The 26,556-nt window shown below is 42.1% G+C and overlaps 1 protein-coding gene and 1 pseudogene across 2 annotated transcripts in view; both read right to left on the minus strand.

The window, feature by feature from the left end:
• LOC143266958 (schlafen family member 2-like) lies at positions 1-26,034 on the minus strand (annotated as a pseudogene). Its single transcript, XR_013041807.1, has 6 exons — positions 23,250-26,034; positions 15,661-15,802; positions 7,991-8,070; positions 4,376-5,414; positions 2,720-2,836; positions 1-1,858 (listed from the first exon to the last, which is right to left on the minus strand). The product of XR_013041807.1 is annotated as a schlafen family member 2-like (transcript).
• Positions 1-26,556, minus strand: part of LOC143266960 (schlafen family member 1-like) — a 113,326-nt gene that overhangs the window by 62,173 nt on the left and 24,597 nt on the right. The window lies entirely within an intron of this gene.

The following is a 26,556-nucleotide window of genomic DNA, read 5'->3' on the forward strand; positions in this document are numbered from 1 at the left end:
TAAATTTGAACAAAAAATTGTATTGATTAAGAAACAGATGAAACAGAAAACATGGCTTAGGATGACTGGCATCTATGAGTCCCCAGCCCAAAGCCCGTGATGTAGGAATTCTCGCGATGGTCAACCGTCCCGTCTTTTGATGAGCTCCATCAAAAGTTACAACAGGTTACCACTACATATCTAATCACCTCTAGGATCCAAATGTTGAGAAACTTGATCCTTCACAAAGGAAGATGTACAAGGAGAACATCACTTCCTTTATGAAGGAAACATCAACATTTCAAATTATTGCGTAATACATGAGTATAAACTCAATGCTGTAAATACCTTTACAGGTATTAATCTAAAGCACAAACAATACTACAATTCGAATATAAAACATACACACATCGAACCATAAAGGAATAATATCCACCTTGTAAAACCATGTGAACAAGATTTCAAAAAGGAACAATGTTACAAATAGAAACTAGGGCACATGCTTTAGCTCCATAGAGAGTAAGTTTATGATCTAATTCCTGACACCTCTTGAGATTCTAAAGTCTTTAATCAACAGAAACATTGTTTTTGTTTAAGACAGAATGAACAATTTTATTCCTGTTCTATGTGTCTTTGACCTTTTTGGAAACTTGCCGTATTTAATATATGCTGCTGTAAGCAGTCTCCATTTATTTTGCGCATAATATGAGCCTTGCCTTTGTGATTTGGACCCGTGGAAAGTCATTCCTGAGGTTGGCACATAAAAATCACAGATTTAACAGCAATAACACATGCCTGAGCAGCAACACTATGACAAAATGTTGCCTTATACTGCCTTCTTCATCATTTTCTTCACTAACATCTCTAGGAAGAGTGTCTTCCATGATTAAAGGCATCATGCATTTCCTTGGCAAGAAGGATGACTACGCAGATTGGACACGTTTTTGTCCTTTCATTATTTACTTATTTATTTATTTTGAGGCATGGCCTCTCTTCACAGCCCTGGTATGTAGACTAAAATGACCAGCTTTTCTCCAAGTGCTGGAATTAAAGGCATGGCCCACATCCCCGGCTCAGGGACACATTTTTAAAGCGCGTTTTACTGTTGCCTTCTCTAGTGGCCAATCCCTTTCCTAGAATTTGTTCACTACCTTGTGAAGTTTTTCTAAGAAGCATTTTCCACATTTTTATAGAATCATAGAACATTATCCGCTACGTAACGAGAAATATCATTGTATCATAGTCCATTTTTCATGTCAAGCAGTCTCAAACATGATTTAGGACATTCCTTGAAAAGTAAAGTATCTGATTTCACGTATTTAAAATTTCAGTGGTAAACTGATCAGTACAGTTTTACCTTGGTACGCTGCCCCTAAGCCTTGAGCAAGAGCCTTCACTAGGTCCCTTGCTGTCTTGGTTGTCAAATAATAGTTTCTGGGGTAACTTATTATCGAACTAGAATCATATAGAGACACTGCCCTATGACCCAAGTATGTTATCTTTATCGCAAAACCTATGTTCCCGGTGTAACCACCAAGGTTTACCAGCATCTGCTTTAAAGTTAGCGCAGTTTGTTTACAATAGTTCTTTAACTTAGCACCTAGATCTGTCAGAACAGTGCTGTCGCCTTCCAACTCCTCATCTCCCCGGATAAAGCTGTGCAGGGTCAGGAGACTGTCCTGAGAAATATGAAGCACATCCAAGATGACTTCTTGCTTCTCTGGCAAGTCAATACCCAAAGCCCAGCTCTTAGAGACGACCAGTGTTCCTTGACGAAGTGAGCCCAACTCTGTACGAACTAACTCCACATATCTTTCATGTTCTGAGAAGAATTCCATGAAGAGGGCTTCTGGAGAGCATGTCACTTTTCTAGACAGCACTAGAAAAAATAAATAAATATACAAATTAAAAAGGGAAATGCCAGGAATGTACTGTGTGAGCCATCATCAAGCAGCTAGTAAGTCCCATACTGCCTCACAACCCAGAAGGTGAACACACAGATACCAAACAATAATTCAAGAATAGGAGGGCGGCAGGTGTAAGGGAGACTGAGAAACTCAGGCTCTGCCTTGGAAGGGACTACACACTCACACCCCTGCCTTTTCCATAACATGGTGCATCAGAAGCTTGCTGTGGGCAAGTCCATGAATGAGAAGAATCAGGAGAGCAAGGGACAGACCTAATGCTGAAGACGGGAAAAGTCAGACATCAGGAAGCACCAAAGAGGTGATGAGACTGGGGAAAGCATGGAGAAAAAGGAAGGCTCCACAGAGCAAAGGAGGGAGCAGAGCACATTCCTGGAGCTCCAGGGATGAGGAGAGGATGCCTCAGAGGAGACCACAAGGCAGGCCAGGCTTCCCTGGTGAGCATAGACTGGCAATTACAGCCAGAGTGTAAACTCATGGTTCTTGAAAATCTTGTATCCACTACAGGAATTTGAAGGGACACAGTTGCCTTCTATTTGGAAGGTGAGCATTGGAGAGAAAGTCCATTTTGTCTGTCCTCCTGTGTCAGAATGTTATATGTAGACTGGTGCTATCTCGCTGTTGTGCACAGGCGTGTGCTGGAATAATGGTGTGGGCTGGCTTCTGTTTGAGACAAAGTTAATCTAGGGACCTGAAAACGAACATCAATCCCAGTGCAGGAACCATGGAGATAGATTTCAACACTGAGCCCTGTTCAAGCAAGGAGGCTTGAACATAGTCATAACAACCAACACAGGGAGCCAGAGTGAAATTACCTGAGAGGTGATCACTCTGTTGCTGAATCCCTGGAATGTCATCAGCGCACCATCTCCAGGGACAGAGGGGTGGGATGCTTGACTGAAGGGTCCATTTATCTTTACGCCTAGAAAAACCTGAGAAGAGAAATAGTAACTTTAAATTTCACCCAGGCCATACTGTTCACGAACTAGTGCAATGTGTAGTAAGTCTCAGTTGAACTGTGTTTCCCTAAGAGAAAATGGGGTTAGATAGATATTCAGGTTAGATTTTGGGGTCCAATACAATCTCCAAATTAAGCTTTGATGATACTGAAATGCTCTACACTGTACTTACAAAAAACCTAACAGCAAAAAGGGCACTAATAGTAATTGAATGTACTAATAACTAAGTAGGTCTGTTTAACTTTGTGCCTTTTAAAATTGAAACAGGGATTCACATAGACCATGCTCTTGACATACCCACTATGTGGACCATGGGCCACAAGTGCACCACCATGCCCAGTTTTATGATTTTACAAAAGAGAGGCGATTGATGCCAGGGCTTCTTGAATGCTAGGCAAGCGTCCATCACCTGAGAAATATCTGCAGATTTGGTTGCTTTTAAAAGCAGTTAAATCCAGAAGGAATGAAGGTTGGTTAAAAAAAAAAGTGAGTTTGTAAAGCGATGAGGAAGATCACATTTTTAGACTGTATGTTTCTAATGCTCATTTCAACTGAGGTGTTCCTATTCTAAAGGAGATAAAATGCCAGCATTTTTCTCTCTGAGAAAAAAATTATGGTTCTATTTTGTATACGAATGTAAGAGGAGGCAGGAGGTTTTAAGGAAGAATGGGGAATGGGAATAAAGTAGTAAAGGAGGACAAAGGAGCAGATCAGATGGTCGATTTTGTGAAATGAACACAGGTTACCACAGGCTCCAAAGCAATGGAGACAATACATGGTGGGCTAGCACATCAAAATGCCCCAAGATAGGAACATTCTCTTTTCCTAGCTTCATTTTCTAATGTATTTGTCACTGTATGAAAGATTGTTGACAGAGAAATTTGACCATGAGAAATGAGATCAGTGCTGTGGGTACCTGGGATGGGCTACAGAAGCCTTTGCAGTAGGAGAGATTTGAACAAGCAAGATAGACATAGACTCTGGGTGGATGCGCAGAAGTTCAGAATGCAGATAGGACAGTGTGCATGAAAGGCTCTGCTGATCAGCTCTCTGATGGAAATGGGCATGCCAGTGAGGCTAGGTCTGGGGATCACTTCCACTGTTCCTTACAAAAAGTTGGGCTGTGTTTTGCCCTTGGCCTGCAACTAGGCAAGGATCTCATCTTAACCTCCTGTGGGAGGTGGGAAGACCCTTGAAGGGAATTATGAGGCCTGGCCCCTTCTTCTTCCTACTTCAGTCCTGGCCACTGGAGAAGCAGGCTGTATCACACTTGGTCATTGAGAAGGAAATAGCTCATAGTGTCAATGGAAACAGCTAACATACTTTCCATAGAGAATCTGCTAAGTGGATAGAAGAAAAAAAAACAGCAAGATTTGAACTCTGGATTGCATCTAGAAGAGATCAGTAAATTAGCTGTTGAGACATGAGGAGTTTTGATGTTGCCCAAATCCCAGAAAGCATTCCAACACCCTGAGCCAAATGTAAAATGATTGTTAATCCCCCTTCCTCAACCTGGTGGGGTGTCCATCTGGCGCTTGACCCATTCCTCTGCAGTAAACCTCTTCACACAGCTGTCTTCCACATGCCAGGAATCGGGATCTGCAGAGAACACAGCACAGCAGAATCTCTCCACTCTCAGTGCACAGACATAGGAACACACAGCTCCAGGTCTGTGGACTGGGATGAATTTGCATGTGTACTTTATCTTCTCCTGCTCCTCACAGAAGTGAGTGACAGGCAGCTGTTGGATGCACTTCTCTATTTCACTCTTTAGATGATCAAGATCGCTCCTCTCTGCTTCAAAACCAATGATTTGCTGGTTGTCCCCATCTAAGCCAATGAACAAATATCCCCCGTCAGTGTTTGCAAATGCAGACACAGTTTTAGGGAGAATCTCTATAATCTTTTCTTTAGGGGACATTTTAACTTCAGCAAGTTTGGATTTAGTGAAACAGAATGTCTCCCTGTAAGTCAACTCTTCCTTGTTAAAAAATGTGGCAAGAATTTCATCAGAGTCCAATTTTCCAAGCAAACTTTGTCATAAACATGATTTCAGTTCAGAATTCTTTATGATTTTGAGGAAACGCACTGTATCAGGCATTTTCAGTTCATCTGAGAATGAAAAGCTTCTCATATAAAAATTAGTTTTCAAGGTGAGGACACAATGACCAAAGACATCCCCGGTCCATGGTTCCACAAAAATTAAAAAGTAGTCTTTCTTCTGCATATAGTGTAGGTATTTATGAGGAAATGCAAGAATATCACCAAAAGAATTTTCCAAATCCAGCCCTATTCCATCTCTGGTCAAGCTGTAATTGGAATTCTTAAGGTGAGCCTTGACTACGCCCCCTCCAGAATTCAGCAGAGTACACACAGCCTGTGACATATTTTGGGCTTCTCTTCTTCTTGGTTGAGCATCTTTCATTAACTTCCTATTCTTCTCTCCAAGTGTGATTTCTCCTACAGATAGAACCACTTCTGCATAGTCCATTTCTTGATCTACTCTGATGCTCATTTTCCAATCACTCCGTGTCCCAGATGATATTCTTTCCTGTAAAACAGACAGAGCCATTACAGTAGGACCTAACCAGTGAGAACCAGCTCTGCTTTACAAGACACACAGCACAATCATCTGAGCTTCTCCCCATGAGTAAGTGTAAAGGTCAGATGTGATGTTTTGTTAATTATTTTTGGACCCATTTTGAACAGAATACAATAACTTGTGAACTTGTCAAATTTGTTGTGATGACTTCATATAATTTTTTCTAATTGTCTGCAATTAAGAAACTTCATTATGCTAGGCAATGGTGCTGCATGGCTTTAATCTCAGAATTTGGAAGGCATAGTCAGGTGGATCACTGTGAGTTTAAGACCTGCCTGGTCTACAAAGTGAGTTCCAGGACATCCAGGGATGTTACACAGATACCCTATCATGAAAAAAACAAACAAATAAAAGAAAGAAAGGGAGAGACAGAGAGAGAAGGAAACTTCATTGTGCCTATTCTTCACTCATTACCCTGTTTATTAATGGAACTTTAAAAGTCTGTACTCTTACTTATGTTATTACATTGTGTGTATGAGTGTCTTGCCTGCATGGATGTATGTGTACCATCAGTGTGCCTGGTGCTCATAGAAGTCGGAGAAGGGAGTTGGATCCCTGAGACTGGACTTCTTAATGGTTGTGAACCCTCTATGAGTGCTGGGAATCAGATCCAAGTCCTCTGCAAGAGGAACAATTGCTTGTAGGCACTGAGCCAACTCTCCGGCACCTACACAAGCACATTTAACATAAGAGAATACTCCACTGAGTATGTTCTCCTGACTGACCTTTCTGTGATGTCCCCATCTCAGCTGTCTACTGTGTCCCCTTATACAATTTCACCTCCAAGTTCATCTTATACACACATGTGGTTTTATGGATATATCATCTATACACTTTTGGAACCACAACTGAGAGGAAATGTCTGAGATTTGTCTGTCTGGGACTGGCTTGACTCACTGAGTGTGAGCATATCCCATGATATTCATTCCCTACAGTGGTTGGGATCCATTCTCCAGGAGGCACAGCACAGCCCCTTTCTCCTGTAATGTAGGTGTCCCCCACTCTAAATCTCCCTCCTGGTGTGACTTTTATATTCTGGTGTCTTGATTTTCTCTTCTCATTTCTTGGGACATTATTTCCTTTCTTTCTTTCTTTCTTTCTTTCTTTCTTTCTTTCTTTTTTTTTTTTTTTTTTTTTTTTTTTTTTGGTTTTTCGAGACAGGGTTTCTCTGTGTAGCTTTGCGCCTTTCCTGGGACTCCCTTGGTAGTCCAGGCTGGCCTCGAACTCACAGAGATCCACCTGGCTCTGCCTCCCTAGTGCTGGGATTAAAGGCGTGCGCCACCACCGCCTGGCGGGACATTATTTTCTAATCAAATGAAGTCTTGTTTGTGCCATTGTTCAGGAGTTGCTCTGTCCCATCCCAGGACCTTCTGTGCTCCTGATTTTCCCTCTGGGCTGCTTCCTAGTTTCTTCCCACTATGACATGCTATTAGTTTCCATAGATGAGTCTTTCAAATGTCCTGGCTTAGCATGCAGTCTACTCCAGAGAATGTTCCTTGAACACTTGAGTTGACTAGAGGGTTCTGTGAACATTTGTCTATTCACATCTTTCACCAACACTGCAGTGTTTCCAGCCATTATTTCTTCAAATAATTTCTCCACTCTTCTGTGACTTCAGGGTTTGGGGACAGAAACAATTACCATGCTAGTTTGGGTGATGGTGATTCACACAATGTTGGGCTCGGTGTGTTTTCTTCAGTCCCTTTGCATGCTCCCAGGCTAAGTGGTTTCAATGGTCTTTACTTCAATTTACAGGTTTGTTCTTCTGTCTACTCAGTCTGGTATCAGACATTTCCAAATATTTTTTAAAATTCTAGTAGTGTAGCCTTAATAATCCTGTTTGGTTTCTTTATAGGATACTTAATTAATTTATTTTCCAAAGTTACCTTCCTGACTTCCATCTATCCTTAGACTGGTCCTCAGAATCAGGGTAACTTCATCTTGCAGTAGCGCTTCCCTTTCCCTGTTCAGCATGACAGACTCCAGGAAAAGCAGCCCTCCTTCCACACTAGGACAGTGAGTGCTGATGTCAGCAGAACCCAACAGGGCTGCAGAGATGCCTGTGCAGTTAAGAGCACTGGCGCTCTTCCAGAGGACCCATGTGCAATACCCTGCATCCACATGGTGGCTCAGACATGTGGTGCAAAGACAGGCATGCAGGCAAAGCACCAATACATACAAACAAATAAATAAAGATAAGAATTATTTTAAACACAACTCTCCCTTGATGGTTATATACTCGGATTACTGCTACACCCAACCTTGTCCTAAAGAGCTTCTCTCTGCAGTGGGCAGTGGTTAGTACAGAGACCCATCACTGCTCCAAGTGCCGGGAATATTTGACTACTGAGAGCTCTTCCTTAAACGGAACATACATCTGGCCCGGCCTGTCAAGATCTGGGAACCGTGTAGAAGACAGTACGTGAGGAATGTCAGAGCTGAGAGCTGGAGGCTGGAGAAATAGGTTGGGTCTAAGAGAATTTGCTGTTCTTCTGGAGGACTCGGGTTTGCTTCACTGTACTGACCTGGCAGCTCACTACCCTCTGCAACTCCAGGTCCAGGGATTAGAATCCTCTCCTGACCTCCGTGGGCACCAAGCACACACCTTGGCAAAACACACATACATATAAAACCAAACTAAATAAATTCTTGAAAATGTTGTAAAAGTGGGAGGAAGGGGAGGAGGACCAGGAAATGCTGTGGTTTGGACCTGACAAGGCCACCCAGTCATGACCTCTCTGTGGTGTCGGTACACGCCCAAGATGAAGTCAACAAGGCCACCCATTCTCCAACAGGCAGCATGCACTAGACCCAGTGGGTCACAATTAATTATTTAATGAGAGAGAGAGAAGATAAGGCAGGAAAGAGCAAGGAATGGACAAAGGGAGGGGAGGTATATACAATCAGAATACATTGTTACACACATGTAAACAATCCAAATTACTACATCCTCAGTCTACACTGAGGGTTTAGTCATCCATAAGGATGAATGAAATGCATCATTGCAGGAAAATGGGAGGAACTGAGCATTATAATAAGTGGAGTGATACAGAAAGACAAACATTGTGTGTTTACTCTCAGAAGCAGAACACAGACTCTAAAAGGTACTAAAGTACAAGGGAGACTATGTGGGAAGAGGAGCAGGAGTAGGACGGGGAGAAGAGAGAGTACAGAGAGGTTCCCATGGTCAAGGACATCTCGTGGGTGGTAATATCATAGTTAAAACCCTTATTCGGTAAAATTAATACCGATTAATAGTGTGAGTGGAAAACATCACCACCAACAACAAATTAATTTTCTGAGTCTAACTTTCTGCCTGAAGTGTTTTGAACTGCAGCTAACTTTGCTGTTTGGAAACTAGGGGGCACTCTCACACACAAAATGACAGGAGAGACAGCCTACAGGAGAGGAGTTGTAGAGATGTGGGAGGATAATAAGATGGGGCCTTTCAGTGACTTGGCCAATATCAAGTAAATGCAACTTTCCATGCCTGACCACTGTTGTGGGATAACTCACCTCCATTGAACTCATTTTTCTCTAGGGGACTGAATTTGTGTGAGTCTCTTGTGCTGTCCTGGTCACATTAATGTGGACGCTCAGGATACTTTTTGCACTGTTGATTTTTAGCTCTTTGGACATATGTAGGGTACTGTGTGTGTGGTGGTGTTTTAAATTTTTTATATGGATTTTTTAAATTGTGTGTATGTCTGTGAACCACATGCTTGCCTGTGGAGGCCAGAAGATGACATCAGAATATCTGAACTACAGGGATAGATGGCTGTGAGCTGCCCTGTGGGTGCTGGCAATGGACCCCAGCTCCTCTAGAAGAGCAGCCAGTGTTCAGAATTGCTGAGTTATCTCTCCAGCCCTTGCCTGCCTTCATTCCTTCCCTTGTTTCCTTCCTTCTTTCTTTCAATTTTAACTAATATAAATGCTGTGGGTTCAGAGTACAGAACACACACTATGAAACATGTACATATCATTAGATGGCTAAATCAAGTTAATTGACATGTGGATTACTTCATACAAAAATAATAAAGTTGTCAATATTGTGTGAAGAACACTAAACACCCCTTCTAGAGCTAGGTCTGGTGGTGCATCCTGTAATCCCAGTACCCAGGAGGCAGAGGCAGAAAGTTCACAAGTTCATAGCCAGCTTGGAATAGAGTAAGTTCAAGGCCAGCCTGAGTAACTAAGCAAAACTCGTTCTCCAAATAAAAAATAATCAGAGGACTTGAGACAGAGTTCAAAAGCAGAGCACTTGCCCAGCGAGTCCTCCTCCCTAGCTTCTACCTTGAGCACCACAAACAGGAAGTCTCATTTTGGTAGCTTTCAAAGTAGAACATAGTGCTGTTTGCTGTAGGCACCCTGTTCTGCAATGCTCCCCTTACCTGGCCGACATGTTATAGTCTTTCAGTAACAGCTCCCACAAGCCCACTCCCTGCTCACTGATACCCTAACTTCTACATCATATCAGGGTTTTTTTTATTCCTCGTGTAGGTGAATTCACACAGGACTGGCTTTCTGTGCCTGGCTTTTTTTACATGACATACTGTCATTCAGGTTCTTCCACATGTTCACAGATGACTATGTTTCCTTCCTTTTAAGACACCATATCAGTTTACTGTGTGTGTGTGTACTCCATCTTCTGTATCTCTCATCCCTCTGTGTATCTTAGGTTGATTTCATATTTTGACTTTTTCAAAAATGCAGCAACAACCAGTGACATGCATCTGTCTCTCTGGCATAAAGATTTCACTTTCCTTTTCCATGTCTAGTAGTGTTTCTCACTTCTTGAGATGGCACCATGTTTTCCAAGATATCCACTTTAATTCACACTTTCTCCCATGCTGTACTGGGAACCCTTTACTTCACATCCTGGACAACATTGGTCTTTTATCTTTGTGATAGCAGTCATTGCAGGAGCTGGGGAGAGACTCCGTGGTTATGAGCACCTGTTGCTCTTGCAGAAGGCTCAAGTTCCATTCCCAGAATGTATGTCATAGAGTTCACAACTGCCCAGACTGCAGACTCAGGGGATAAAACACCCTCTTCTAGCATGTACAGGTACCTCCACCAATGTGCACATGTGCACATACACACACAAAGACACACATACATAGACGTAAACTAAAATTAGACTTTCAAAATCAAGTCATGACACTGAAGGGATAACTCAGCAGTGAAGAGCACTGGCTCCTCTCCAGAGGACCCAGGTTCAGTTCCCAGGACCCACATGAAAACATACAGCCTTCTATAACTCCGGTTCCAGGGAATCTGTCACCCTCTTTATCTTTGTAGGCACAAGGAACACACATGATATATATATATATATATATATATATATATATATATATATATATATATATATATCATGGATATATACATATATATGGAAAACATCCATATTAATAAAATAAAATAAAAAGAATAAATGAACCAGTCATTGTGACAAGAGTGATCAGGGCTTCTGGGGCTTCTGCTCTTTCAGCACTCCAACTGAGGGATCTGAAATTTACCTCTAGTCTATTTTTAGTTGGGTTATATCTTCAGTATGAGATCAAATTTCATTCTTCTCTGTGTAGAGATCATTGGTCAGTTTCAGGTTTTAGGGTCAGGTCTCTAAGTGGGTGTGAGATCCTAAAAGGGCTCTGGAGATCTACACAAACCCCTTTTCCCCTGCCTCACCAGCCAGACATAGACCAATCATAATTTGACACTACCAGAATTAAACTTCATCTTTGTGGCCCTAAGGGCTCATCCCAGGTGAGGAACTCTGTTATTGACCAAGCATAAGTCAGCATTCCTAACCTCTCCAAATCCACACAATGTTGGGCTCAGTGTGTTTTCTTCAGTCCCTTTGCATGCTCCCAGGCTTAGTGGTTTCAATGGTCTTTACTTCAATTTACAGGTTTGTTCTTCTGTCTACTCAGTCTGGTATCAGACATTTCCAAATTTTTTTTTTAATTCTAGTAATGTAGCCTTAATAGTCCTGTTTGGTTTCTTTATAGGATACTTAATTAATTTATTTTCCAAAGTTACCTTCCTGATTTCCATCTATCCTTAGACTAGTCCTCAGAATCAGGGAAACTTCATCTTGCAGTAGAGCATCCCTTTCCCTGTTCAACATGACAGACTGCAGGAAAAGCAGCCATCCTTCCACACTAGGACAGTGAGTGCTGATGTCAGCCGAACCCAACAGGGCTGGAGAGATGCCTGTGCAGTTAAGAGCACTGGCACTATTCCAGAGGACCCATGTGCAATACCCTGCATCCACATGATGGCTCAGACATGTGGTGCAAAGACAGGCATGCAGGCAAAGCAGCAATGCATACATACAAAAATAAAGATAAGAATTATTTTAAACACAACTTTCCCGTGATGGTTATATACTCGGATTACTGCTACACCCAACCTTGTCCTAAAGAGCTTCTCTCTGCAGTGGGCAGTGGTTAGTACAGAGACCCATCACTGCTCCAAGTGTTGGGAATATTTGACTACTGAGAGCTCTTCCTTCAACGGAACATAAATCTGGCCCGGCCTGTCAAGATCTGGGAACCGTGTAGAAGACAGTACGTGAGGAATGTCAGAGCTGAGAGCTGGAGGCTGGAGAAATAGGTTGTGTCTAAGAAAATTTGCTGTTCTTCTGGAGGACTCGGTTTGCTTCACTGTACTGACCTGCAGCTCACTACCCTCTGCAACTCCAGGTCCAGGGATTAGAATCCTCTCCTGACCTCCGTGGGCACCAAGCACACACCTCGGCAAAACACACATACACGTGAAACCAAAAAAATAAATTCTTGAAAATGTTGTAAAAGTGGGAGGATGGGGAGGAGGACCAAGAAATGCTGTGATTTCGACCTGACAAGGCCACCCAGTCATGACCTCTCTGTGGTGTCGGTACATGCCCAAGATCAAGTCAACAAGGCCACCCATTCTCCAACAGGCAGCATGCACTAGACCCAGTGGGTCACAATTAATTAATTAACGAGAGAGAGAAGATAAAGCAGGAAAGAGCAAGGAATGGACAAAGGGAGGGGAGGTATATACAATCAGAATACATTGTTACACACATGTAAACAATCCAGCTTACTACATCCTCAGTCTACACTGAGTGTTTAGTCATCCATAAGGATGAATGCATCATTGCAGGAAAATGGGAGGAACTGAGCATTATAATAAGTGGAGTGATACAGAAAGACAAACATTGTGTGTTTACTCTCAGAAGCAGAACACAGACTCTAAAAGGTACTAAAGTACAAGGGAGACTATGTGGGAAGAGGAGCAGGAGTGGGACGGGGAGAAGAGAGAGTACAGAGAGGTTCCCATGGTCAAGGACATCTCGTGGGTGGTAATATCATAGTTAAAACCCTTATTCGGTAAAAATTAATACCGATTAATAGTGTGAGTGGAAAACATCACCACCAACAACAAATTCATTTTCTGAGTCTAAGTTTCTGTCTGAGGTGTTTTGAACTGCAGCTGACTTTGCTCTGTGGACACTAGGGGGCACTCTCACACACAAAATGACAGGAGAGACAGCCTACAGGAGAGGAGTTGTAGAGATGTGGGAGGATAAGATGGGGCCTTTCAGTGACTTGGCCAATATCAAGTAAATGCAACTTTCCATGCCTGTCCACTGTTGTGGGATAACTCACCTCCATTGAACTCATTTTTCTCTAGGGGACTGAATATATGTGAGTCTCTTGTGCTGTCTTGGCCACCTTAATGTGGATGCTCAGGATACCTTTTGCACTGTTGATTTTTAGCTCTTTGGACATATGTAGGGAACTGTGTGTGTGGTAGTGTTTTTAATTTTTTATATGGATTTTTTAAATTGTGTGTATGTCTGTGAACCACATGCTTACCTGTGAAGGCCAGAAGATGACATCAGAATATCTGAACTACAGGGACAGATGGCTGTGAGCTGCCCTGTGGGTGCTGGCAATGGACCCCAGCTCCTCTAGAAGAGCAGCCAGTGTTCAGAATTGCTGAGTTATCTCTCCAGCCCTTGCCTGCCTGCATTCTTTCCCTTGTTTCCTTCCTTCTTTCTTTCAATTTTAACTAATATAAATGCTGTGGGTTCAGAGTACAGAACACACACTATGAAACATGTACATATCATTAGATGGCTAAATCAAGTTAATTGACATGTGGATTACTTCATACAAAAATAATAAAGTTGTCAATATTGTGTGAAGAACACTAAACACCCACTTCTAGAACTAGGTCTGGTGGTGCATCCTGTAATCCCAGTACCCAGGAGGCAGAGGCAGAAAGTTCACAAGTTCATAGCCAGCTTGGAATAGAGTAAGTTCAAGGCCAGCCTGAGTAACTAAGCAAAACTCGTTCTCCAAATAAAAAATAATCAGAGGACTTGAGACAGAGTTCAAAAGCAGAGCACTTGCCCAGCGAGTCCTCCTCCCTAGCTTCTACCTTGAGCACCACAAACAGGAAGTCTCATTTTGGTAGCTTTCAAAGTAGAACATAGTGCTGTTTGCTGTAGGCACCCTGTTCTGCAATGCTCCTCTTACCTGGCAGACATGTTATAGTCTTTCAGTAACAGCTCCCACAAGCCCACTCCCTGCTCACTGCTACCCTAACTTCTACATCATATCAGGTTTTTTATTCCTCATGTAGGTGAATTCACACAGGACTGGCTTTCTGTGCCTGGCTTATTTTACATGACATACTGTCATTCAGGTTCTTCCACATGTTCACAGATGACTATGTTTCCTTCCTTTTAAGACACCATATCAGTTTACTGTGTGTGTGTGTAGTCCATCTTCTGTATCTCTCATCCCTCTGTGTATCTTAGGTTGATTTCATATTTTGACTTTTTCAAAAATGCAGCAGCAACCAGTAACATGCATCTGTCTCTCTGGCATAAAGATTTCACTTTCCTTTTCCATGTCTAGTAGTGTTTCTCACTTCTTGAGATGGCACCATGTTTTCCAAGATATCCACTTTAATTCACACTTTCTCCCATGCTGTACTGGGAACCCTTTACTCCACATCCTGGACAACATTGATCTTTTATCTTTTTGATAGCAGTCATTGCAGGAGCTGGGGAGAGACTCCGTGGTTATGAGCACCTGTTGCTCTTGCAGAAGGCTCAAGTTCCATTCCCAGAATGTATGTCATAGAGTTCACAACGACCCAGACTGCAGACTCAGGGGCTAGGACACCCTTTTCTAGAATGTACAGGTACCTCCAACAAAGTGCACATGTGCACATACACACACAAAGACACACATACATAGACGTAAACTAAAATTAGACTTTCAAAATCAAGTCATGACACTGAAGGGATAACTCAGCAGTGAAGAGCACTGGCTCCTCTCCAGAGGACCCAGGTTCAGTTCCCAGGACCCACATGATAACCTACAGCCTTCTGTAACTCCAGTTCCAGGGAATCTGTCACCCTCTTTATCTTTGTAGGCACCAGGAACACACATGGTGTTCATATATATATATGGAAACATCCATATTAATAAAATAAAAATAAAAAGAATAAATGAACCAGTCATTGTGACAAGAGTGATCAGGGCTTCTGGGGCTTCTGCTCTTTCAGCACTCCAACTGTGGGATCTGAAATTTGCCTCTAGTCCATTTTTAGTTGGGTTGTATCTTCAGTATGAGATCAAATTTCATTCTTCTCTGTGTAGAGATCATTCGTCAGTTTCAGGTTTTAGAGTCAGGTCTCTAAGAAGGTGTGAGATACTCAAAGGGCTCTGGAGATCTACACAAACCCCTCTTCCCCTGCCTCACCAGCCAGACTTAGACCAATCATAATTTGACAGTTCACAGAGCTACCAAGATCAAACTTCATCTTTGTGGCCCTAAGGACTAATCCCAGGCTTGAGGAACTTTGTTATTGACCAAGCATAAGTCAGCATTCCTAACCGCTCCAAAACCTCCAAACAGACAAAAGCATTTGCTCTCACCAGACTCCTGCAGCATCTAGTTCCTCAGCAGCGTATACTTTGGGAGAAGAGGCTGTGGAGATGCCAAGGAGCCAAAGATACTAGGAGGGCCAGAAACTATCCAGGTTTACCTGAGAGGGTGGGTTGAACCATTAACTCTGATTCATCCCAGAGCATTAAATAGGACCTGCTGTTGGGGCAGACAGAACCTGCTGTTGGGGTAGGTACAGAAGAGAAAGAAAATGGGTCTGCAGGATGCTGGTACCAACCTGGCTCACACTCCCTTGTCCTGGAATGTGAGCTTCTGGCAGTCCCTTGTGCCCAAGAGAGTGAACCTCAGGTTGTACAGCCTCTTCCAGAGCAGGAACGTTGCAAGGATGAGAGTTCCTTCAGCACTGAATGTGTCGTTTCCTGGAGGAATATTTAACCTCTTTGAGTTATGGTTGTGTGTGAGGGGCCTGTTGTTGTTGTTGTTTTGTTTTTGTTCATTTATTTCTTTCTTTTTATGGAAGAGATAAAGTGCTTTTGTTTTTCTTTTCTCTCTCTTTCCAGGGCTAACTGAGTTCTGGTCTCCAGCTTTCTTCCCACCTCAGCCACCCAAACACCCATGATTATGGACACACCCATCTCTCTGTTGTCATTTATGGTCAGAATTCAATCTGCTAACATTTGAGCTAAGTTTCTGAATCAATGATGTTCTTCAGAACATCATTGTTGATGTTGGTGTCAGTTTACAACAGAGTCACAAAATGAGTGGGAAGCGCTGGGCCACATCTCACTGACAAAGCTCTGCCCTGACATGTCAACTGTTCTTCATAAAACTGCTGTGCAGCACACACATTAAATTACAACTAAAGGAATGACCATTTCACTGACATGATGAGCTTTAGTTCCACCATGGCAGAGTTCATCATGGTCTGCCATCTGGCAGAAATTGAAGTAGAAATTTCAGTATCTTATTTGATATTGCCATCCCATATCATTTACAATTAGTTTGGAAAATAATGATTACAAGCTTTTGTAAAAACCCTGAAAAATTGCAGCTTTGTAAATGAGTGTTTTGCCTCATGTACGTAAATGTACCACACATCGGTCTGGTGCCCACAAAGTTCTGAGGAGGGATCCCCTGGAACTGTAGTTAGGATGTTGCTGAGCCTCCATGCTGAGAACTAAACCTAGGTCCTGTGCAAGAGCAACAAGTGCTCTAAACATCTTCACCATCCCCAGTTCCTGTGCACTGCTACTTAATTTCATATTCATATTAATGTACCAGTTCTTAGTAATATCAGGACAGCTGAGGTGAACAATGGCTTCTGAATGGTTAGGGTAACATACATGAGGGTCAGACATCATTCTGACTGAGGCTTGAGAATACTAATCACATCTACAGATTATTTATTTATACTTTACTTTTATTACTTTTCTTTATGCTTTTTGAGACAGGGTCTTGCTATGTAGCTTTGTGTGGCCTGGAACCCACTATGTTGAGCAGACTGGCCTGGAACTCACAGACATCCACCTGCCTGTGCATTCCAACTGTTGGACATAAGGACATGTGCCTCCACTTCTGGTGACAACTACTGATTTTTATTATGCACATAGGTTCTCTCATAAATTCCCTCAATTCCACACATAGATGTAGTTCAGGCATATAAAGATCTATTAGAATGGAAGGTGGGAATCATGAGAAGATAAGCAAAATCTAATTAAGTTACAGAAGGGAAAAATAGAATCCTGAAGAAAAATCTTACAGAAACCAGTTTGACTCTAGGAATCCAATACAGATGAAAAGAGGAGGATGTACCTGAATGTGTGAGTCCTTATACAAGGAGGTGCTGCCCAGAAGGGAGCGGTTTCCTTTCTGCCCAGTTAGAAGCTGCGGCCCCTCCCTCTTCTATGCACAGTCTCAGGTCCTCATTCGTTCCCAGGACTTCCTGTCTAGCCCCTCCTTAGGCCCTGACCTAAGCCAGCACTCCTGGTTCACTCTCCACAAGGAAAGGGGACAGTAGTCACATCTCACACCAAAGTGCAAAAGGAAAACGCCCTTGGGATTATTAAAACTCAAGGGTGCTACTCTGCATGCACATTTTGTTGTGGAATATTAGTTTAACTAGGCAAAGATGTGTTATATGTATCTATGATGTGGAATATTACTTTAACTGAGTAAAGCTGTGTTACATTTGTTTATTCTGTATATGTTTAATTATAAAGGTGTGTTGCTGTTTCTCTTTGCCTGCCTAATACACCTGATTGATCTAATAAAAAGCTGAATGGCCAATAGTTAAGTAGGAGAGTGATAGGTGGGAATGGCAAACATAGAGAATAAGAATAACCACTCCTGCCCCCCCCCCCACACACACACTGTTTGGTTGAGAACAGGGGGCCTCAGATCTGTATTGGGGGTGGAGACCCCTTCATCTATTTGTGGTCAACTAACACTGTTTCCTTGGGAAATTTGTTTGCCTTTCCGTAGGAATGTCCTATATGAATGTGTGAATGTGTGGGAAGTGTGGCCACAGTATGCATGGTTTATGCCTGCACTTGTGTGTGATTTGTGACCCTGTGGACAGCCTTTGGGGCTGGATCACCAGGAGAAGGGACAGAGGGGGCCCTTTTGGTTGAACTGGAGCAGACTAAGATACTCTTCCATTGCTTTCTTGCTCTCTGACCAGGAGCACAGGCAGCAGCAAGCAGGGGAGCACACAGCTGTGGTGTGGCCAGTCAGGTGGGCGTGGCCAGGACAGCCGTGGCCCCCTCCTTTGAGGGGGAGCAGTATGGAGCAGTAGGGGCCTGGAGTAGCTGGGAGCACTTGACCCAGACATGCTGTGGGACTTGGAGCTGATAGAGAACTGCCCCAATGGGGTCACAGCTTTGGAGTGGCACGGGGAGGGCACAGAGTCCCTCCCCAGCTGCCGTTCTCATGCACTTGAGAATCTGGGGTTAACAACCATCCTTTGTCCCCATGCTTTGTGCTGTCCCCTTCCTCTCCCATGCTGATGGATGGGGCTCCCAAGGCCTTCCCTGGGGCTGCCACCAAATCTGTCTGAGGTTTGGCGCCAAGGGCAGTATGGAATGTCACTGCTTTGGTTGCTAAGCTATGGTAGCTATGTTATAATGCTGTAGCCAGGGCTGCCTTGATCGTTCAGATCCAGTAGATTCTGCATGCCAGTACAGAGTTGATGCAAATTTAGAGTTATTCTTGCTATGGTATATGCATTTATTTCCACTCTTGTTTAAAATATTGTAGCTTTACAATATATTCTAGACTACTGAGGGAAATCACAATAAAGATTTTGGTAAGAGTTTTTGTGTTTGAAAAAGGAAGAGAAAAATTTGTCTGAAGTAAATGTCTGAGGAGTCAAAGGCACAGACTGAGGGTACATGGAAGGTTGTAGAAGGTCAGGGGGGATGTGATGTGAACTATGTTGTGGTTTCTTTTATGGAAGATTGTAGAAGGTCAGAGGGGATATGAACTATGTTTGTTGTGGTTTCTTTTTAACATTTTTTGGGTTTTTGTTTTTTTTTTTTTTTTTTGGTTTTTGTTGTTTTTCGATACAGGGTTTCTCTTGTGTAGCTTTGGGTCTTTCCTGGAACTGGCTTTGTAGACCAGGCTGGCCTCGAACTCACAGAGATCCTCCTGGCTCTGCCTCCCGAGTACTGGGATTAAAGGCATGCACCACCACCGCCTGGCTCTGTTGTGGTTTCTTATACCTACAAATACTGAATTTAAATGTTAATTATGGTTGGTTTTAATTTCAAAATTAGCTGATGATTCTGTAAACTGTTTATGATTAACAAATGGATATATATGTATATATATGTATATATGGACATGTATGTGACTTGGATTTAACGATGTGTGTGAATGTAAGCTAGCTTTAAATGTACGTATGTATATGTAACTTGGATCCAACCGTGCATATGTGTGTAAGAAACTATTGTTTACAAAAACGTGTTTTAAACAGCAACCACGTGGTTTTCCTAAATTTGAGCTGGTGACCTCATCATGATGTAGGCAACCATGTGGCTGGCAGCCATCTTTTACTAAAGTTACAAAGATCTATTCAGATTAACAAAAAGCAAACTTAGAGATTTACACCTAAGTACTTATGTCTTTGCCAAATGTTCAACAGCAAGCTTCTAGAGAATTTAAATAGATGGCGACATGTGTTTAATAAATAAGGTATTTGATAAATATTAAAGCTTCACCCCAATGCATTTATACACAAGAATGCACCTTGCTTTGGCAGCTAAACTTTGTAATCTAAGTGTCACCCAGGTGATAGTCACCAGAAGCTGGGATATTCTTTTCTTGTGATGTAACAAGACAATGATCTAGGCAAAGGCCTTGGAGAAGCCTATGACTCCATGAGTCTCAACCCTTTGGGGGTTGAAAAACCTTTTTACAGGGGTAGCCTAGTACCACCTGTATGTCAGATGTTTATAATGAGATTCAACAATGGCAAAACTGCAGTTATGAAATAGCATTAAGAAAGTTAAGAACCAGTGACTTGGAGAATGCTTGTCCTTACTCAAGGTCTATTCAGGCTTAAGAATGTATGCCTAGCCTCCTTGTCTTTGCTAAATTTGTTAAGCTTAAGCTTTTTGGATAAACTGAGTCATATAAATGTTTTATATTGATATTTTGTTTTGGTTTCTTTACTGAACCCATATATGATACTAGAAGAGCTTTAATTTAAACTCATTATTTGTAAGGCTACTTACTGTAGACTGTTGGAGAACATAAGTAAATAGTCATCTTATAAATGATCAAGTTTTTTTAATTGTAGTCATGCTAAGTACTGATGTAATTAATTACAGGGAAAAGCTTTACTCAGTCCTTTGCATATGTTTTCAGGATTGAGCTTAAAAAAAGTAACTAGAAACAAAGTTTGTCTATTCATACATATTTGGACAGCCCTCATACTTCAAAGATCTGAAGAATATGGCATTTAAAAGGTTGATTTAAAAGCTTATTATATCAGACAGACTTCCAGATCCTAGCAGTGACCCAAGGTCTCCAAAGAAGATTACGAATGGGGTACCACAACCTCTCCACCTGGAGTATGGCAATGCTGACAACAGGGTAAGGTGCCCCAATGCAATGCCTGCCACTAGGATCTGGCCCAGACTGTGGACATGCAGCAGAATACTGGAAATTGATTGTACCTTTTCCTGCATAAATTAAGATCAGTTTTCCCTGGGTCCCTCTTCTACATTAAAAAAAATCTGCCTTATGGGCCTGATGGCCAAAGAAGATTGATGCTGTTCTAATACTTGTGCCTGCGATGCTATGGAGACCTGGATATGGACTGGTACTTTTCATTTATAGAATCAGAAGCTGCTTGGTCTGCACTCAAATATAATTTATCCTTCTTAGATCTCTGAGTACTGACAGCTAGGCTAGCTATAAATTTGTCAGCTTGGCAGCATCAGACAACCAGATCCTTCTACAAAACTATAGCCAGCTTTTTAGCTCATTTTTAAGAAAATGTCTTAAGATATATAAAGATCTGAGGATATAAAAGCTTATAAGCTTTGAGGATCTCAGAAAATGATTTAAGATATAAATGCAAGTTGTAAAGAGATAAATAAATGATTTGCATTATGAGAAATGTTTCAAATTGCTCTCCCCTTCAATGATGTAACATTTCAGAGCTTAACATTTAATAGAGTTCTGATAAGCTGGTAGAACAATGACTACTTACTGTTCAGTCACAAGCTCAACATTTTAGATGGATTTTGGTTGTCATCTAAATATAAACTTAAAAGTGCTTCTCATTCAGCCAAAAAAAATATCTCTGTTCAATGTATACCTGGCTCTCTGGATAGAAGGAAAATGCACATATTTTTAACCCAAATCTGTAGTTCTTGCTAGGACTCAAATGTAGGCGTCCACTTCTGCTGTTTTACAGATGCCCATCACCTGCTTTGTCTATGATGTGGATTTTGATACAGCTTGGTAATACTAAGGTATCTAAAACTTTTATATCATTTTATAAAACAGTCTAGGCCTCAGAGAATTAAAAGAGTCATAAATCCTGGATCCACTTCACAGGGGTTGGAAGGACTCCAGATAAGTACAGCTTAAATTTACCCCACTTATCCATTCCTAAGGATTGTATTTTTTTCTTTCTCCTAGTCTTGGGACTCCTGCTCTAACCAGTTACTAAGAATATGGGCCTAAGGGTTCCAAATAAGTTCATAAATTTTAACTTCTGTTCCTAGTTTAAATTTGTCTCAACAGGTTTCCACTTGGCTGGCAGACACCTCCATGCTTCAGTTGCTGACCACATTGCTCCAGATGATTATGAGTTCTGGATTTGCTAAATCCAACCAATGTGATTGTTCCCTGTCTCTACAGCTGGGTCAGATGGCCACATGCTGCTGACAAATGCCCCATTGTCCAGCCTATGACCAGCCTTTGAACCTTTTGGGGGGCCCTGACAACAATGCCCCAGTGCCAGCTCAAAGGAGTCCCAGGAGAGATTACATTATCCCATGTTCCCTGTCCAGAATAAGGCTGAAATGCTGGGTCAAAAGGAAACTCCCTGGCATAGGGGCAAGATAGTCAACTATAAAGCTCATTGACATACCAGGAAAACACATTTAGAGTTGTCAACAGATAAATTTATTAACTGAAATGGTTCTGCAATAAGATAAGACATTTGAACTTCTCTGTGCAGATCCAAAGAGGTGTTATATAAGTTCACCATCTGGTTGTACTCAAAGATTAGAACTACAGGGCCTTAAGAATCACAATAGATAGTGATGATGCTACCCTACAAAAATCTGTTAGCTGATGGTTCTTAGGTCCCAATACCCTTGAACCTCTGGACAGGTAGGACTCATGGTTGAATCCTGTATTGAAACTTGTGAAAAAGGGAAATGAAGGCAATATAAAGGTTTAGACTTGACTTTACATACTCTGTCTTAGGGAAGGGTCACCATCTTAGATCACCTGGTGGCCAGGGCTTCTACTTAGTTGCAGGAAGAACCTCAGGAATGTGCCATGACAACTGAAAAAGATACCCTAGAAGCAGCAAATTAAGAAACAGGGCAGTAAAAAATCTTAATAAGATCCAGATACTCCTGCAGACATCCTGTTGGAGGTTTATGGCCCTTGAAGATATTCAGATAATCCTGTCAGTAGGTGTGGTTCCCTGCCAAAAGTCTAGCCCAATAGTTTCAAATGTGGTTTAGTGCTGAAAGTCTAGACCAATAGTTTTGAAAAATCACCTTGCCCCATTCTCTTCTACCCAATCCCAGAAACTGCCAAGGCATGTAATTCCTGGCTTGTAGTTTCTTCCATTAAAAACCCTCTAACCCCTGAGCCTGGGGCCACTGCATTTCCCTTCATCTGTCAGGCAGTGGACCAAGTACAAACCCAACAATATAAAGACCCTTCTGTGTTTGCATCAGAAACCAGGTCCTTGGTGGTCTCTAGTGGTTTTGGGGGCACAGGTACAACATTTTCTGTGGAACAAAAGAAAACAACTCAAGCCTAGACCACTCTTTCTCTCCTCGGTTGGAAATTTGCATTTCTCATGGGAAAGCAAAGTTGTCATCTTCTAAATTACAACCTTCCCTAGGGGATGACTTATTGTCTGGCTCTAGAGTATGCAGTTCCTCCCCTTTCAGGAACCAGGTTTTCTTACCAGACAACATGGTCATTGTTCTAAGAGGATACAGAACCCTCAAGGAACTCTGGAGATTCACACAAGCTTACAGTACATACCCTTCCATGACCTCTCTCTTCCTGCTTCACTAGCCAGTCACAGACCAAGCATAAAGAACTCCCTCCCAGCAACTTTAAGTACCCCCTCCATCTCAAAGAGAGGAAGGTATTTGCTCTTACCACAGCTTCAGTGACTCCCAAGTTCTCAGCAGCCTGTGCTTTGATAGAAGAGGCTCTGAAGATGCCAAGGAGCCAAGATTCCTACAAGGAAAGCAGGCTGGCTTTACCTGAGAAGGATGGTTGTGCTGGCACACACCCCCCACACACACACACATCCCCCCAGGGTCAGTAAGTAGAGAGGACCTGACATTAGGTGGGGACAGAAAGAGACAGACAATGGGGTCCAGTATGCTGAAATGGACCTGGCTCACTTTCTCTGGGTCCTGGGGGTGGGGCACACACTAAGGAGTTTTAAGCCTCCTAACATTTTTTCTTTGTGCCCCTTTTTATACTAAATGCATCAATGCATGTTTTTCTAGTTCTTTGCCTCTATGTGCAACATCAGAAAAACACTAGGTTTTTTATTTCTTTATTTTTAGTTCAGTTGTTTTTTGTTTTTTTTGGTTTTTTTTGATGGTGGGACATGATTTAGTTCATACATATTTTACAAACATTGTGTTTTCTTGTGACATTTTCCTAAATTCAAATGGCATGTTTGGTCATACTCATCCTCTTCAAACACTCTCACTTCCAGGGCCCACAGAGACCTCAGAATTGAATGCACAGAGACCTAAATGCTGATCTTACTGAGCACTTTGTGGGGTGCATTGTTTAGTTTGAGGAGCTCCACCCAAGCCCCACTCTTGGCTCAACTCCCTGCTGGTGGAAGTGCAGCCTAGACTCTCATTACAGGTACAGTTTGGGGGCTGCCGGTGTAAGAAAATGAAGAAGTGTGCTCCAAGTCACTGCTATGGTAGAATTGCAAACATTCATCAATATAGCAAGTCTTTCTCTGTCCCAACAGCCAGCTCTCAAATAATGACCTGGAGACGACTTCTTCTTCTTCTTCTTCTTCTTCTTCTTCTTCTTCTTCTTCTTCTTCTTCTTCTTCTTCTTCTTCTTCTTCTTCTCTTTCTTCTTCTTCTTCCTCTTCTTCTTCTTCTTCTTCTTCTTCTTCTTCTTCTTCTTCTTCTTCTTAGACTTCTTATTAATAATAAAAGCTTGACCTTAGCTTAGGCTTGTTTCTAATTAGCTCTTATAACTTATACTAACCCATTTCTATTCATTCATGTGCTGCCACATGGCTTGGGGCTTTTCATCTCATCCTGCATGTCCTGCTTCCTCTGTTTCAGGAAGGTGACTCCCTCTTTCTTCTTCCCAGAGCTCTTTCTGTCTGGAATTCCTACCTATACTTCCTGCATAACTATTAGCCTTTTATTACTAGCATTTTATTAAACCAATCACAGTGATACATTTTTACACAGTGTAATCAAATACCACACAACATAACAACTCCTTGCTTGCTGAATTATTTGTAATTATCTATGAATCTGTTTCCCATCTCAAAGAGTATTTGAGCAACCAACTTGCCCAGGGGATTATAAAAAAAAATCCACAGTGTTTGGATATTGAAAGAGGAGAAGGTTCTAGAAGCCCTGATTTATTCAAGAGTTGGACACTGTGTGATACAAGTCTAAGGCTTGAGAAGGACACAGCTCTATTCTGTCTCTGTGAGATAATGCAGAAGAACCACTAAATCTCTTCCAGAGCAACTTGGGAAAATATTTGGATGAACACTAGACTGCATTCATCTGTTTCTTTTGTGGTGAGACAGGGTCTCATTCAGGCCTGGCTGTCCTTGGACTGGCTGTGTTACCAGCAAGGACATGGGACTGCTGATCCTTCTGTCACCCAACCCCACCAAGTGTTGGGATCATAAGCCTGTGTGTGTGCCTCTAGGTCTGGCTGGTTTTATTTCAGTTTTTTTTTTTAATCATTGTTGCTTTGTAGTTAGTCAATGTTCACAATAAAGGGATGCTTCTGCCGTTTTCACACATGTATAACTTTGTACCTTGCCCCATTACCCTCCCTTATGTCTGTGCCCTCCCCGACTAGTCTCCTAATTAACAACCTTCTTCCCTCACATCCTACATGCCAATCTACATTTCATACATGAGAAATCTGTGAGTTCCTTTTCCCCTTCTGTATTCCTCACACCCGTCTTCCCCATTCCTCATGTGTATGAGTGTGTGTGTGTGTGTGTGTGTGTGTGTGTGTGTTTTGTGTGATCTGAGTCTCTCTGTGTGTTTGTACATTTCATGTTAAGCACAAATTCTACCACTGTACTTTATAGCTCCATCTTTCAAGTAATTTTTACTTTGCTTCCACACACAGTTAAATTTAATGTCTACACATGTTAGTCTTGATTTGCTACTTTTTAATTATTTCATTTCCCCAAATCTTAACTTCCTCATTTTTCAATGGACTCTGCTAAGAATATATCAAAAACATTCTGCTCAGGGTAAGGATGGAGATCAGAGGTAGAAGACTTACCTAGTACATATAAAATTTAGTGACATTTCAAAACACAGAGAGAGAGAGAGAGAGAGAGAGAGAGAGAGAGAGAGAGAGAGAGAGAGAGAGAGAGAGAGAGAGAGAGAGACTGAGACTGAGACTGACACAGACTGAGAGATCTGGTTCTTTCCTGTGACTTTCATGAATTTGGTTGTAGGTGTGAACCACAGCCTCCCCTGGATCAGTCTCTGTTTTCTTCTTGACCCTTTTGTAATGTCACAGTGGGGGAAATTACTCATCTTTCATCTTGTTCTAGATCAGCAGAGCTTAGATTTGTAACCACTGAGAACATTCTCTCTGATATCCAGCGACCAGTGAGAGCAAGTGCTGTAACATGAATTCTAAAAGGTCTTACTAATAAAAAAAAAAAAAAAAACCCAGAGCCACACATTAGGGTAAAAAGTGAAAGATCAGAGAGGCAAAGAACAAGCCACTAGTTCTTACCGTCACGAAATCCTCCGCCGAAGGAGAGTGAGCTTCTTGCTCCACCCTGCCTTATAACTTCCTCTTTCCGTCCAGCTCTATCACTTCCTGTCTCTCTGTACAGACCTCCAGGCCTCTCTGGTTAACTAGTGGCTAGCTCCTCCTTCTGAGTTTCAGGAAAGCTCTATTTGTTAGAGTACAAATAAAATAGCACCACAAAGTGCTGACTTGTGGAGTGGCCAAATGGCTTCAAGACATAGTGACAAGCAGTTCTCTCCTAGTCTCAATGCCAGGTCTAGAGAATGTGTCTTCAGGAGCCATCTGTTGCTCAAGTTTCTTTAGTTCTTATAATAAAAACCTGGGATTAAAGGCTTATGTCACCACAGCCTGTCTCTGTTTCTCTCCTAGACTGAATCAATCTCATGTAATCCATGGTGGCTTTGAACTCACAGAGATCCAGACTGATCTCTGCCTCACAAGTGCTAGGATT

The sequence above is a fragment of the Peromyscus maniculatus genome, chromosome 8 (assembly GCF_049852395.1).
Source record: "Peromyscus maniculatus bairdii isolate BWxNUB_F1_BW_parent chromosome 8, HU_Pman_BW_mat_3.1, whole genome shotgun sequence".
Lineage (NCBI taxonomy): Eukaryota > Metazoa > Chordata > Mammalia > Rodentia > Cricetidae > Peromyscus > Peromyscus maniculatus.